The sequence below is a fragment of the Trematomus bernacchii genome, unplaced genomic scaffold (assembly GCF_902827165.1).
Source record: "Trematomus bernacchii unplaced genomic scaffold, fTreBer1.1, whole genome shotgun sequence".
Lineage (NCBI taxonomy): Eukaryota > Metazoa > Chordata > Actinopteri > Perciformes > Nototheniidae > Trematomus > Trematomus bernacchii.
In genome coordinates, this window is record NW_022987720.1 from 10,140,996 (window position 1) to 10,158,314 (window position 17,319).

A 17,319-nucleotide genomic window follows, 5' to 3' on the forward strand; every position below is an offset into this window, starting at 1 on the left:
CTTGGATTTAGGAGAATATTTTTAGGGCAACCTCATCTTCAATTCATCACAAACATTCAAAATCAACACATCTGGAGATTAAGGCTGCTCCCTCTCAGTCGACTAGTCAACTTATTAGTTATTGTGGTCTTGCTGAACTAAGATTTCGTAATTCAGTGCAGTCTCTCTCCATTTACATCCTTATCAAAGCTGTCTGTCCCTACGAGGAACAAAAGGCAATCTGCCAGCAGGCTGAGTAATAAGCTGCTATATTCTCTTTCAGCCTCCGAGAGAATAAAGGCCCCATTGCTGTTTCCATGCCCTCTGCTTTATTTCACAGCATCCTGTTTGGAGTGACTGTACATTTCTCTCCAAGCCTTGCCTCTTGTTTTCTTATAATTGCTTCTGTTTGAGACTCTCAGCAGCTGCCCCAGGACACAGAAACAAACCATGTGGAAAATGGTGCTTTCGTTGTATCTAAAAATACACGCAGAAGATCATTTAAGATAGCGTATACAAATTCAAGAGAAGGTTTATGATAATGAAATACTCCCATGTACTATTTTAAACACATTTCCTTATGTTTTTCTGGCTCCACCATATATTGCTTCCTTTGATTGCTTTTCTACAGTAGCCATTTATACAACATTTCTTCTTTTAAAGTAAATTGGACCTCTGTGAACTGTTAGAGTTTATAAAACCCTGTGAATAAGGAGTATGAATGTAAACTCCATTATAAGAGGGCTGAGGTTCATTAATCTAATTTTCCTGGTAGGAAATGAGCTCAATGCCTCCTTTGTTCGCCTGTCAGTCCTGTGAATAAGCTCAGTAAAGCAGCGTGAGGCGTCCTTCCTGACACAACCTGTCTTCTTAGTTTCCCGTATTCAGGGAGAAGTGAGCTAACACGAGTGGAGGGAAGATCCTGGTTTCAGGGTTGCATTGAGAGCAGAACCCCAGAGGATTGTGGGATTTGGCAGTGATATCTTCGGATTTGTGTTTCTTTTTTTGCCTCTATTAAAGCTCAGATGGCATGTGGCTGCACTCCAAGCCAGAGGACGTGTGAAATCTCATGATAAGAGTTTGTCCTTAAGCCATTCGATCGTTCAGTTATAATGTCGGATAGATGACAGTTTTGGATATTATTTATAAAAGAGCATTGAACACAAACAAAAATTATGACAAAATAACTAGATAATAGCAAATTTGACAAATTAATATATTGATAAGACACATGGAAATAAATCATTAATTCAAGTCGTTGATTACACTAAGTTATTAAGTTATTATGATGATAATATATTTATATTGTATATTGATAATGTATTGTCCATCTTGGGAGCGTGGGCCGAATTCTAAGCGCATCATTATATGCCCCCTGAAGCTTTTCATTTTTGATTTACTATAATTGCACTAGAAGTGGGCTGGATACAGTAAAGTAGAGTCCAGTAAAAACACTGTTTTAACATCATCTGGTCAGATGTAAAAGTGACATGACATCATTTTGGCTTGTGCTTACAGTTTGCATAACTGGCACTGCACATCATCATCATCACTAGATCAGCCCTGATGATTTGACCCTAATGTCTTACTTGATTTGGCAAATGTAGCGCTTTGTCTGCCATAAATAATTTAAAGAGAAATTTGAAGGGTGCAGATATGCCCCCACCCCATTTAGCTTGATGAGAACTTGTCAATTGTCAACATAAATGTTCTTTCTGACAAGAAAAAGTCCTGCTAGAAACAATGTAATGCAACACAAGCTGTACATTGGTTTAATTTGTTACACTATGTGTGGATCAGCTACCTGTGTGCATGGGGCCACTGTTACTGTCAGGACAGGACGTCTCCTTTCATTTCTGTGTAGCAAACTTCCCCTGTGTAACTAAAATACTGCAGCAGATGCTGTCTGCAGCTCACCCTGCAAACTCAAATCAGGAGCAGAGATTGAAAGTCCTTTAATGTTTCACATCAATCGGCTTTATCCTCCCACTCTGCCCTGTTGCCGATGCGAGCAATAGAACATGATATGACTCCTTTATCATTCAGCTAATAATCTCCCCATTTATATATCTGTCCAAACCCATCCGCCCACCTTCCCTCAGAAGTCTGATTGGAGTGCTGCTTGCTGAACTTCAGCAGACAGATCTGAGCTACGCACCACTGCATCTGAAAATGAACAAGCCAGCCAGCGATGGGTGCAGATTAAAAGCAGCTTTCTCATTGTAAAGCACACTGCAGTCATCTCTGGCCCAGTATACAGTGTGTGTGTGCAGCCTCAGTGGTGGCGGCTCCTGGGGACTGCTGATAAGATGCAGCATTTATCATTATTTATCCATTTAGTGGCTCGTATTTCACCATATGAAAAACACCATTATTCAGAGTAATGCTGAAAAGCAAAATGGGGATTTGATGATAATAACATTACATAATGCAGAGGCTGCCATGAGATTTACATTTACTGTATATGCAAGCTTGTGGAAATGCATAAAATGTAATGAAGCAGCAGCATCACATTATGGACTTTTCTACTCAATGTTCCCTTACTCAGGATTAATCGAGCTATCCATTTTCATAGCCATTAGGGTCCTCAATAGTTATGTCCACATTATTCAGCAAACGCTCTGCTTCATTTTTGTCCCAAGATTTATCAACTCGATTAGGAGAGATTGTTCTTCCTTTAGCCTCAAGCAAATCAGTAGCACTTACTGGAAATGTAGGACACATTCTCCTCATTTTAAAAGGGTTTACAATAAAATTCAACCAGAACCCCAAACACACAACAACAGCATATATGCCAGGGCCACTTTGTTGAATTGCATTAAATTGTGAGATGTTCATGTAGCCTATAGTCTCAAAGAGGCCCCATTATGCTTTCTGGGGTTTCCCTTTCCTGTAGTGTTTTCTATAGGTTTTATTGCATGTAAATGGTCTGCAAAGGCTAAATTCCCAAAGGGAAGGGAGTTTCTGGGGGTAAAAAGTTCCCGAGATGAAGTGCTCTTTTTGGTGTGAACGCAACATAAGGGGTACTAACGGAACTAAACGCGAAAAGTACAGTGAAAAGTACTCCGGTGTGAACGCGCCTATTGATACATTAACACGTGACGCACCTCGTCCCTCTTACAACCAACCAAACACATCCTCCTAAACATGCCGCTTTATTTAAGCTGCCAGGTCTTCCTGCCTCTGCCTCGCTCATGCTGCTGCTGCCACTGCTGTGTTCACTTGCTATTGCTGCGTTCATGTTCCTGCTGCTGTGTTTCATGTTGCTGCTACTTGCCTGCCCCACCACCACCCCAGCTTCCACCTCGGCTTCCACCTGTAGGCTCGGGGGATAGTTATCTAATCATCACTCAATGTTTTATGTACATCTGTAGATTGATGAGGCCCGAGCCTAGACGCCAAACTCAAACTATATGCTGCTTATAATCAGTGTTGGGACCAACGCGTTACTGTAACGCAACTACCTCTTGCGGCAACTAATAACGTTACTAGTTACCTATTCCCATTCAGTAACGCCGTTATAGTTACTGTGATTTAAATGGGTGCGTTACATTATGTGGTCCAACTGAACCGAATCTCCCTGCGGATGTAACTGATGCCCCTTTCACACCGGCGCTTTTCCAGCTCCTGCTCGGAGCTGGAGCTGGAAAAGCGCCGGTTTTTCCTGTTCACACCGCAGCGGCGGCGCGTCATAGCTCCGGAATGCGGTTCACTTCCAGCTCCAAAAAATTGTCGGTCCAGAGGCAAGAGCTTCGGAGCTATGACGCGGCGTCGCTTACGTCTCTTACGTCGAGGCGTGCAGGAAACCTTACTTTGACCATCCGTTCGCTGTTATTGATCATTGTGGAGATACATGGGCTGTACAGGTTGTCATGTCCGACTATCACAAGTAGAATCATAATGAAAAATACGCCGGTAAAATGTGCCTGTAGAAAACGGCTTAGCAAGTAGTCAGTTTAGCTTCGGTTGCTATGCTAACATCACCCATGTTATACCAGAGAAACTTTCATAACAGCGTTGTGATGCCAAACAGCGTCAATTCAGACTGACACACATTCACTTAAGGGGAACTGGGGATATGTATCAGCTGCTTGTGTGACAGTCAGACAGTGAATACTTTAGAGCCGTGTGAGCTAACCCGGAGCTAACGGGAGAATAAACTCCCGTGGATGTGCAGGCAGCACTGCAGCGGTCGGTAAATGCCGCTGAAACCAGGGTTGCCAACTCTCACGCATCTGGCGTGTGACACACGCTTTCACTCTCAATCTCACGCTCTCACCCTGCCCAAACTATTCTCACGCCAAAAATAAGAATACCGAAGACTAGAAACGGTTTTGAAAACTTTTGTCACGTAGTGATCGTCTTCTCAATAGAACATCTTTGATAATGTCTTCTGGCCAATCAGAATCACGATAACGGCGTGATGTTGTTGCAGGAAGTCCCGACGGAGAATACTTTTGCGGTAGTACGGCCCAATCCCAAACCACTCCCTCGACCCTACCCCTCCGTGACGGAGTGAACTCCGTCTGTAGCCACACTCGCAGCTGAATGAGGCTCCCTCCTGTCAGATGGAGGGAGTAAATACAGCGGCAAGCTTTGGGACAAACTCCCCTCTCTCCGGCAGAAACAGGAAATGCCGTAACTGTAGGCCTATGTAACAACGGTTTCAAATCAGCATCTCTTAGACAAAAAATGTAAATTAAGAACTCAAATAAAACTCCAAACATCTTTCATTGTGTTACTTATTTGTAAAGCTCTTTTAGTTTTAAACCTGATGTTTATAAGCTTCTTAGTTTTTGCAACAGTCTGTAAATATACACAACTTTATAATAAAATGCACACATTTACCTTTTTCTAGACTAAACACAGGTACGATCCTAAGTTAAAAAAATATGAGGTTATCATGAGGTTGTTAACATGGCAATTTATCAGTGGATGTTTGCTGGAACTACTTGTAAACAGCGTGTTTCCTGACGGACACACACAGCGTGACTCCGGTCAGGTAGAGACCAGTCTCAAGTCAGCACCGATGCAGACCAAGCCCCCAGGAAGTGCGCCGGACTCTGATGAAAATATTCGTGCTGGCCAAACGGCGGTACTACACTTCCTTTTGGTTGCCAGGCCCGGAAACACTTTTTCCCATTGACTTACATGGGGAAAGAGTGGTCTGTAAATCGTTGGATAATTTTTTTTAAACTAAATAAACTACCCAGTATGAACACTTGTATAGCCCTTATTAAAAACATTCGTTCCTCAAGTTGTAAAATGTGCTAATAACGTTATTCTGAGAGTTATTTCCCTCTGCATTATGAACGCGCATCTAACCCACGGGACCGCGCCGCCCGGCACGTTCATGTTACGTGTTCAGCACTACATGCGTTTATCTTTACCCATGGATGCACAATAAGAACGGACCCATATCGCCTTACTGCCAGCCCACGGAGCTGTAATAATGGATATATTGCACATGTTTGCTGTAATTCATCATTTCTAAAATATTATACTACATGGGCTGTATGATTAATTACCGTAAATGTTGTATTAAATAAAGTTAATATTACCGACGTAGATTAACGTCCCTGTAGCTTCTTATTGCACTAAGAATCTTATTGCACTGTATATATATATATATATATATATATATATATATATATACAGTGCAATAATTCTTTCATGCTAAATGAAGCTCTGTTGCTTGGATATCACTAGATCCTGTTACAGCGTAATATAAAAGTACATAACGATTGATGTGTAAATTAGCATAATTACTAGCTAACCGCTAGCTGCTAACTGCCGCCTCGTTAATATCAAATCTATCATAACAAACATTACCATGCTGTCATGAACGTGCGGTGCTGTTACGTGTACGCAAATTGACATGCTTGATGTGAACGAGCATTTTGGGGGGCATGGTTAAAGTTGCGCATGCGCTATGAGCGCACATACGGGTACTTCTCAGGCATGCCGGGTAATCTGTGACGTTTCGCTCTCTCAAAAGTTGGGCCATTTTATCATCATGCGCGAATGAGCAACTCTCATAGGAATGAATGAGGCCCCGCCTCCCACGCTGTATCCAGTTCTTATTATACATCCATGATGCAGACTCGCTGTTTGAGGGCTTGATAGCCCACTCCCTCTCCACACCTCTCCACACTCGTTGGTTTGGAACAGCACTAATGTGGCGGACCCTCCGCGCGAACGCGCAAACCGAGGGGTAGTGTGTAGGGGTAGGGTGTAGGGCGTGGTTTGGGATTGGGCCTACATCTCTATACATCGATACAACATTACGTGTTGATAGAAATCAACGCGTAATGAAATAAGACCCCACGGTTTGATGATTGATAGGTGTGTGGGCTGTCTTTCATTTTGACACACAGAACAATGGGGGCTATCCACCCTTATCCACAATGTAAAGTAATTCACACAGCCTCTTCCCTCTTCTCTGAGGAGCAGCAGGTTCAGCTTTCAGAACAAAGTAACAAAAAACTAAAATGGCATTCATTTTTTTTTAAATATGTCGTGTAGTAATAGATGTATTTATTTTTCTTCTCAAGAGAGTACCAGAATGTGTATTTTATGTTAGTATTTCAAAAAATCTCCTGGGGGAGAATCCCCCCAGATCCCCCTGCAGGGGTTGGGTCTTCAGCATCTCAACTCTTTCACCTGTGGGGAAATTGCAGGATTGGCTCCAGGTCGCCCTTTTTATTTACTACAAGACAAATGTGCCTTTTTATTTCATACAGTTCAATTTGGATTGAGACAGGGAAATCATCTAAACCTCACGCGTGGCGTTTCACTGTCGGGGGGGAGCGTGTATGTAATTACATTGCAAATACTGACTTGAGCCCCACCACTGTATGGGTTAGCTCTACCATAGATTACCCAACAAAAATACTCTGGAGCCGCAACTGCCGACCCGTATTGCGCATGCGCAGATCTAAGATCCAGTAGAAATGATAAAAAAGTAAAAGTCTGCTGCTTATTGTTCTACTAGGCCAAAATAGAGTCAAAGAGTATATGGGAGTGAGTGTGTTAATTAATATATTTGGCAGTTTGGAGTAAGTCTATAGATTTGTTTGTGTGTGTGTGTTTCATGTATAGGCCTCTCACGATAATTCATTTTGTTAGATACATTTTCCCGGAAATTATTGCGATAAACGATAATATTGTCGGCACCGTTGTATGACCATTTTAGACCACTGACATAATGATAATATATAATAATAATTCAAGTACATCCTTTCAAACTGCTAGTCACATCCTCATGTAAATGGCAATTTATCGAGGTCAGAAAAGTTATCGAGTTCATTTTTATTTATCGTACGATAAGTCAATTAATTGCTTATCGCGACAGGCACACAATAAAACAGTGGAAACAAACATGTTTGACTTTCATTAGTGAATGAAACTGTGTGCCCTTTATAGTCTGTGTCCAATATTGTGTATTTGTATATATTGTATATATATCCTATATGCCAAGGTCCTGCTGCTGACACGATAGCAGTCATTTCGTGCGCATATGTGTAATTAAACCGAATTAAACCCATGATATCAAAATCTCACTCCAGCCAGGTACCCAAAGTTGGCAACCCTGCTGAAACACATTAATAAACAATGAACCACGGCACTCTGGAGAAAAGTATAAGGTTGGAGAAGTCGTTATTTAATTTAATCTGGCTTCGTATGATTAAAAGCAACACGATCATCGACCCGACGCAGTCCCCGGCCCGTTGTTGTTGTGGGAGAAAATCAGCGACGTAAACTGTGACGTCATGACGCAGCAGCGGCAGCTCTGGGCAGTGTGAACAGAGCGGGAGCTGAAAAGGGAAACCGGAGCTGAACCAGAAAAGCTCTCGCTAGAAAGGGAAAAGCGCTGGTGTGAAAGCCGCATACAGGCAAATACAGTGATGTCCTCTCACAGTACCATGGAAAAGTGAAAGTGACCAGAGAGGAGTGATGATTGGTTAACGCGGGTAACATTTCAGGGTAAGCCAATCAGAGACAGAGTTGGGCGGGTCTTGCTTTACGGGGAAAATACACAGACACACAAACACTTGCTAACACACACACATACACGGCAACGCCCACCACCAGCACACACACACACAATGGCAGATGCAAGTATCAGCGAGAGCAGCAGCGCATTTACAACTTGGAGATATAACCACTATTTTCAATTTGTGGGGATAAAGGACGCAAAAAATATTACGGTCAAATGTAAACTGTGTGCAGGACAGAAAGCATTGTCCACATCGAATAACAGCAATGCCAATCTCCTGAAGCACCTAACTAATGTACATGGGGCTATAAAACATAATGATAATTGCTACAATGATGGGGAGTTGTCTTTTCTCTTACTGTGCCACAGAACAACACAAAAACTTGTATTTTTATTGTTATTATTTTTAAAGTAAAGTAACTTGTTACTAGTTACTTTTATAATTTAGTAACTAATAAAGTAACTAGTTACTTTTTTGAGAGCAGTAACTATAACTATTACTAGTTACTTTTTAAAAGTAACTTGCCCAACACTGCTTATAATAAACATATTAAGAAACACGTGAGTTGTCTGACTGAAATAACAGAATATACTGTGATGGCTATACAGTATGTTGTAAACAGTATGAGGACCCAGTGCAGGAGAATATCTAAATAAAGCTCCCATTAGTATATTATAAACGTTGAAGTCATAGAATCTAAAGTGGTTGAAATGAGTGTTTGCTTTCAACAGAAGCCAGCGGTTGTGAGCTTGGCTGCACCAAGAGAGGAGACTGACCTCAGACCTCTGCCCCCCGGGTGGAGGAGCTACACGTCACCAGAGGGACTCCGCTACTACGTCAACAGCTACAGTAAAGGTGAGAGACCGGCCGCAAAACATGAAGCAACCTCTGCCGGGATTGTTGTGAGGAAGGTTTGTTTTGAAGCATGGGGATGATGATGTAATAATGGTTAGTGTTATCCAGTCAAACTACAGTAATCTTCTGACTCCATAATCATCATAAAACAGATGTTATCATTGGTTGAGCTCTCTAATAAGCTAGACTTAGGACATGTGCTTTCTTTTTGGCAAATACATTTAAAAAATGTTTGATGTAAATAGATTTTCAATCAGAATTTAATGTATACAACTGTACAAAATACATAGTTTTTTCTATTGCAGACTGAATTCAAGTGAAAAGAAAAATATGAGAAAAGAAGTTTTATAATCAGGTTTTTTCTTAATTTTGGTAAACCACTTTAGTCCGGACAGATCTCAACCATTAAAATGATCGAACAAAGAAAATAGTGAAAACAGTCTATTCCAGGTCTTCAAATTCCAAGTTGATTTATTTACATATATAAATCATTAATCATTAAAAGCAGGAAATCTCCATATCTGAATGGCTTAAAATCTGCATATTTTGAAATGTTTGCATGAAAAATGCAGATGAGATACAGGAGTTGCAACCAATAGCACTCAACTTATGCCATCATCATCAAATTAAACAGTTACATTAAGATAATGTTGGCTATCGCATAATAAGATATTGCAAAGAAGGTTTTCCCTGCAAAGCAAAACGAAGGAAATGGAAAGTCACAATTCCTTTTTTTAAATGTGATTTGCTTATCTTGTTATTTAGCTGTTCGCACTGCAATCTAAGAAGACTCATTATCATTCCCCCCCATTATCGAGTCTCAGCAGTCCATTGATGTGGACCTGCAGATTCGCTCCGCTTTAATGTGATTATCTTGAACGTGTTGCACAGCCAGAATCTCAGATCTGAGGGTTTAGAGGGAAGGTTGTCTTCTGCTCTAACCCGCTGCTACCTAACAAGAGAGTACAGAGTTATATTAATACAGTACAGAGGCTGGGAGGCCGGCGACCTTTCACAAACATCTGCTCTGGAGTGTGTGTGTTTTACACCTCATTTGGGAATAACACCAGGGGGATAGGGCAGACTCCCACAGGACTGACGAAAGGCTGCATCAACAACAACTCTGGCAGTGATGCACTTTGGATCACATTACACACACACTGAGCAGCAGGGAAAAACTAAAGCTATTTTTACATTCAGCAGCCATATGCTGCAGGAGCTACTATTTTGTTACAGTTTGTTGTTTGATGTAAAGGCGGAGCTTCACAAAGCTACCGCTGAGACTGTGTGTGTCAAAGAGATGCCAACAGTGTGTATTAGAAAGCTGCTTGTTGTGTTTTAGTCTTTTATTGGAGTGGGTGTACAAATGAGGATCAGTGGAAATCTTACATGTAATCCCTTTGGTGTTGTAAACATGAGAGTGGGATTTAGAGAGGAAATTGCAAAGGAGGAACTGAGGCCAAAACATTTGATTGTGTATGAGGACATTTGCTTTCATTTTGTAGCATTTCATTTGATAGAAACTATTTACAATTAGCCACAAGATAAGATGAGCCTGAACCGCAGATTAGAATCAGATAAATAGGGAAAGTGAAAAATTATAATAAGACAAAAAAATCACAATGCAACTAAAGATACAAAATATACAAGAGCAATTCAAATCAAAATGACAATGCAAAAGTGACATTGTGGAGATTTGATTAATTGCAGAAGAGTAAGCACTTGAATTGAAACTAATTTATGTTGTCAACGTAAATGCTTGAAGGCTCGCAATTAATCTAGAAACTTTCACTTTAACTTTAAAAAAAAGAAACTCAAATGAATCACATTCTTAAGTTTGATTCAAACTTCCTCTTGTAATTACAGCACAGATGTTTATCACAAATTGCATTGCAGTGAAAAGGCAAAGGAAGCGGCACACACTACGTGTATCGCACTGGCTGAAGAAGTAAGGCAACGGCTCACCTGATCCATGACAAATGGTAACTGCACTCGTTTGCTTTAGTGAGGTGTAAACAGAGGAAAAGCATTTTGCTGAACAATGCGCCAGTTTCTTATATTTTTGCACAGGAGTGGAAGATAATAGGACAGGGTTCCTACTGTAGGTTCGGAAAATTGTTGGATTTAGAAATCATCTTATGATAAAGTAAAGAGTATCCTTAAAAAACAAAAACATGTGTATTTGTTTTTATCTCACCTCAAAATAAAGGTAATTCCCAGTATTTTAAACTACTTTTAAACATTATTATAGTGATGAACACGGTTCAATTTTTTAATTAATTGATAGCACTAGTATCTCTATATACACAATTTTATAAATAATATATGATTATGTAACCATCCTTAGTGTTTGTCTGTTTTCTTATATTTAGAGCAAAACAACATTTTGACATTAACATAAGATAATATAGGGTATAGGATTTATACAAGGTGGAAGCTTATACTTTAATATAACAATTTATAGTATAAAACAGCAGTATAACATGTAATATCAAGTATAATAAATTGGTATAATTGAAGAAATAAGCTTGTTTAAATGAAGAGAATGTGATATTTAAATCCGTTTTTCAGAGTGTATTTCTCCTCAAAGCTGTATTTAAAAGCAACATTATAGTAAAAGCTCTCACACACACATACACACACACACGCACACACACATACATACACACACACACACACACACACACACACACACACACACACACACACACACACACACACACACACACACACACACCACACACACACACACACACACACACACACGCATACGCACACAAACTGTATTTGGACATTTGGTGAGTTTACTTGATTGCACTTAAGGACCACAGAGTAACAGCGATTCAGCCACAGCTGTTGCAGCGTAAAGGACTTCACGCACCACTAAGTGGAATGATTCCTGATTACTCTGTGTGGTAGAGGGCTGAGATTCAGAAATAAATCAGGAAATCATCCAGGAGGTTATACATGAATCTGTTATAGTTTTCTAGGAAATAAAGTGTATTTTGATTTGAACCTTTAACAGGTAAACACTTGTTGTTGCTCGCTTTTACTGAATGATATTTAAAAAGCCTGTTCCTCACAGAAGTGGTTTGTGGGTGTTACACCTACAGTACATGCACAAAATAGAAGGTTTGTTTGGAACTGTCATTGAAATCAGAACATTGTATTCCTTGTGGAGCATGAACAGCAGAACATTTCATTATGAACTGCCAGTTAGATTTTTAAAAAGTATTGCAAAGAATACACTCACATCAGTGTGAGAGAGAAAAGTCCAAAATCAGCATCTTTCCCCAAATTATCGCATATATACATTTTAATTAAGTGTCAATTTGATGATGGTCTATAAGAGCCATTGTAAGTAAAATAATAAATACACAGCTGCAGGAGGAGGGGGCAATTCTGAGAACAAAGTCACAGATAAAATCGTAAATTCACGAAAAAAAAAAAAAAAAAAACCCACAAGTATTCAAGCAAAAAAACAAAACATTTCTGAGACTTTAAAGTTGTACATTTGCAAGAATAAAAAAACTGAAAATCTCTGAGATTAAAGCAAAATAAATTGGAAGGACCCACATCCCTTCACTTTGCATACTTGGATCAACCTCATCTCACCAAAGTGCTCCAAGTGTGGCAAAACCACGATGCACGCCCAAAAGCCTTTTGCAATGAAAGCTGATGGCATAATTGCCGCCATCTGGAGAGCAATATTAATGTGCAGATTTCGCTGTGAAGGGGCTGATGTTCTGTGCTACCTTTTTTCTTTCAGCTGTCATCTCCCTGTTGTTTTTATCGTTCCAGAAACAACATGGCGACGTCCCTCCCTGTCAGCTGAGGTCCCACAGAGACCGCTGGCACGACAGAGCTCCTCACCATATGGTAAATCTGGGCCTTCATTCCCTCAGCCAGCCTCTTTTCAACACAGTTTCTAAAGGGAACTAACACATGATACAACACATGAGCACAAGAAGCAGCGAAGTTGAAGTTTACTTTAGAAAATTAAAGGTTTAGGAGGTAAGGAATGACAAATATAAAGAGCTAGTGATATCTGTATTCATTGCCAAATTGCTCTTTTCATTAAGATGTTTGCCACAGGTTATCATTTTTCAACACATCTCCTTAGACACATTAAGCCCTTGGCATCCAGTCATCAGCAGTAGTAATCTGCGTATTATCCTTAAAACCAGATTCCTTCAGCTGAGCAGTTAAAACTGACACATTATAATTAATCACTCTTTTTCCAAGAGACTAAGACACATTTTCCCAAAAGCTTTTTTACAAATCCCTTGTAATACATTTCTCTGCTGCGTCCCACATGATCAAGAACCTCACTGGAGGAAATGTTCCTAATGACTGGCTTATTATGTTTCAGCGCTGCCAGCATCCTCACTAACAACATCTTAGCAGATAGCAGATGGTTTTCTTCTTTCTGCTGGCATGTGGCCCAAACACACTTAGAAGGAAAGCAAGTGTGCTGCAGGGGAGGTTGTCAGCATTCAACCAGACAAGTGTGACCCTCCTAAGAGAGGGAGAGACATCTAATTAAGGCCAGGTTAATATTTGATCCGCCTGGACGTCTCCTCTCACCTCTGGAGAAGGAAACTGTTGGAAAGAGCAAAATAGTCTGGCAGCGTCTGAATCTCTGAACACTAGCCAAGGCATCACAGGTATATTTGCGTGCAGCAACATATGTACAATAATGCATAAATCCAAAAGAGTCTTTTTGATTCTTTTATTTAACATTTGAAGCTTAAAGGGGACCTATCATGTAAAATGCACTTTGTGATGTCTTTTATACATAAATATGTGTCCCCGGTGCGTAGGGGAACTCACGCAGCGTCAGAAAATAAAACTCTCTCTCTTTTCCTCCATACCCAAATCTTTTAAAAACGGGGGTACAACGAGCGGATACAGATTTGCTGCCGATCTGACGTCAAATCGGCAGCGGACCCACAGAAAATTGCTATCAGAAACAATGCCTGACGTGTTTTGGACGTAATCTCGTCTTTGTTCACATTAGCAAGCCTCGCTAACACTCAGAGCTAACCTGTATTGAAGAGCACATGTGTTTAAAAAGCAGGAAATAAAAAAAGGAACTCACCTTGTGATAAACCTGCAAGAGAAAAAGCATTTGAGCTCCATACTGTTTCAGAAATAATCTTTGATGTGGTTTAATCAATATAGCATAATAGGTCCACTTTAATGATTAAGACTCAAATATCTGTCTTTACATTTTAAGAAGTGATCGCCTTTAAAAAAAAAGGGATTGTGGAATAAAGTGGTGCAGTAATGAGTCCTTAAACCCTGGAAATGAGTTAGCATTTTAACACTGAGATGCATTTGGTTAACAAAAGCTTAAGAGATTTTCAGAAGCTTAAGAGATGTTCACCTTTTGTTCTTAAAATACGTACCAACACATTTCCAAAGCTTATATGTGTCATAAAAATGGCGTTTGCTAACAAGTCACTGAATAAAGTACAAAACGTCATCACACCGACACAAGTCTGCCTTTAGCTTAGCGCTGTTGATGTGCAGCCATGCGACAGTGATGTAGTTTGTTTATAGCCTTAACATGAGCTTTCTACATTTGGAGATTGCAATTAATCTTCCAAAGTCATAAAGTGGCGTTAATGTGTGGAGACTATCCTGCTGAACAAACAAAGTAGGTGTATGTGTTTGCCACAAAGGCTATTTTCTGCCATATACCAAAATCCAATGGAAGAATTCCATGAATTTATGAAAATAGTGACACTACTACTATATAACACTCTATTGGCTAGCACATTGTACGAGATAGGCTAAGGGGCCGGACAACACTAAGCAGTTGACCAATCACAACAGAGCCGGCCAAATAAAAAATAAAGAGCTTCCTGAACATTAAAGCTTGTAGACAAAATACAAATATGAACCAGAACATTAGCATAATAGGGCCCCTTTAAAAGATGCACGAGAGAAACATCAATCTTCTCATCTATGTCTCTGGGGGGAAAACTGAATTTGCATATTTACACAGATGTTGAATTATCTGTTTTCTTTATGATTAGGCTAAAAGCAAGTCTGAAAGGGCTGACTGTTTGCTCCATTTTCATCATCTAGCCTTATTGAGCCCTCGCGGGGTAATATAATGTCTGTTTCTCCTCGCTTTGGTGTGAATTTGACTTACTGTTGTTCTTGGCAATTACATATGCCAGGGACCTATTGATTTTTGCTGGTCATTAACAGAGGTCAACAAAGGTGGTACATGTCTTGATGCTCGTGATTGTTACTTTAAGTTGGCCTGGTTTTCCTACTTCGACCAGCGTCCGCGGCTTTAATATGTGGCCTAGGGGGTCACACTCTGCTGGGCTCACGTGTTTACCTTCAGCTGGAGATGGGACGAGTTGATATGCAGCGAACAGACAGCTCATGAATCACAGATGATGAAGAACCATTAAGGGCCTAAAGCATGAAACCAGGGATGTTGCTACAGAGACGTTAAACCCCAGAGCGTAGTTCCTTAATGACATGCCTTCAATATGTGGATAAATGGATGTACTGTAGGGAATGGAAACCTGAATTAAGACAAATGTAGTGACAAGAAGATTCAACAAATCTTACCATTAAATTGCCACAAAGATAACCTAAACTGCATTGAAAAGTCAATATTTTGGTTTGAGGAAAAACAAATCTGTCCTTGGACAAACCAGCATTAGGATGTCACATTTCAAGATCTGACCTTTGCAATTTATTTGCCTCTGAATCAGAGATGGAGTACTCGAGTCCTGGACTCGGACTCGAGTCGGACTCGAGTGCCGATTTTCGGGACTCGTGACTCGACTCGGACTCGCGCACTGATTGACGCGACTCGGACTTGGACTCGTGAATTCTCGCGCACGATGACTTGGACTCGGACTCGGACTCGTGAATTATCGCGACTCGGACTCGGACTCGTGAATTTTTCCCCCCATGATGACTCGGACTCGACTTGTACATTGACGCTCCGACTTGGACTCGGACTCGGACTCGAGCAAGTTTTCTATGGAGTCTGATGTCCTCTATCCTGGCGTGTGCACCTGCGAGGCGAGTTCACGTACTGGGCCCCGCTATTCCAGTCTAAAGATGTCTAGAGACACACCCCGCATCGTGCTGTATGCTTTCACACATTCTGCTTCCACATTGGAAAAGAGCAGCGCAAAATGCTCTATGTGGAAACAATATTGAAGAGAAGGCTCCGTAACACATTACTCTAAACATCGAGTTCAGACATATGCTGTCTTGAACACTATCATCAGAGTAACGTGATCTAATCAATACATAAAGATGCAGCCGATAACACGAAAGCATATGGCTACTTAACATGCAGAATGACGTCATTTTGCATGCTAAGTAGCCATGTGCTTTCTGGGGCTAAATCTTTATCAGTAAACCGATTTAACCGGTAAAAGTTCCTTCAAAATAAGAGTCCCGATCTTATTACCATCAAAATAAAAGTGCAAAACGAAAACTTTACCATAGGAAAATATTGGCATACAAATATAATCACTTCTCTAAAAGGTAACTCATTTTAAACATAGTTTATTTATATTTAATAATAATAATATTAATATTAGTAATAAGCTTAATATTTGTAGAGCACCTATTACAAGAATTGTTGCCAAACTGGCTTCACAGCAGTTCAATAGACAGATTAGTATAACATGACAGGATGAAAGCAATGTAGAGGAGCAGCTACATTTCAACACATATATCCACGAAGATTAATACATGAAGACTTGTGACTCGGACTTGACTTGGACTCTTCTTAGGTGACTCGGACTTGGACTCGGACTCGAACACAGGTAATGATGACTCGGACTCGGACTCGACTCGGACATTCCTTGGGTGACTCGGACTTGGACTCGGACTCGACTACGACTCTCCCTTGGTGACTCGGACTTGGACTCGGACTCGAAGAGTGGTGACTCGAGAGTGACTTGGACTTGTGAATTGGTGACTTGACTACAACACTGCTCTGAATCTGTTGATCCAGCTCTTCCCATCTGCTCAGTTATGAGAAGATATTTCACAAAAGCAAGACTCCAGCCCTCACTTTAATCAATAATATGTGATTGTAATTGTTTTTGTCCTCAGCCAACGGATGCCACAGCAGTTCGAGGACCAGTCTCACAGAGGCCGCTGATGTTGCTTTGAGGAGACCCACCATGAGCAAACAGGTAGGCAGTAAGAATGATCTGCTTTGTTTGCAAATGCAAATGTGGTCAAGCTGAAAAAAAAAACAATATCTTTGTTTCATTGATCTATCCATCCATCCTCCTCAACCTCCTCCTCTTCATCTGGATTTGCTGAATTGACTGATAGTGTTGTTCCTCTCGAGAAGACAGTCTTGTTATTGTGTTGTCAAACTCATCCGTTATGTTAGGTGCATATCATTGGATATTACAAGAAAGTGAATTAGCTATAATTTGATAATCTAGTAGTCATTCAATTCAGGTTTCAAGCTGAAGGA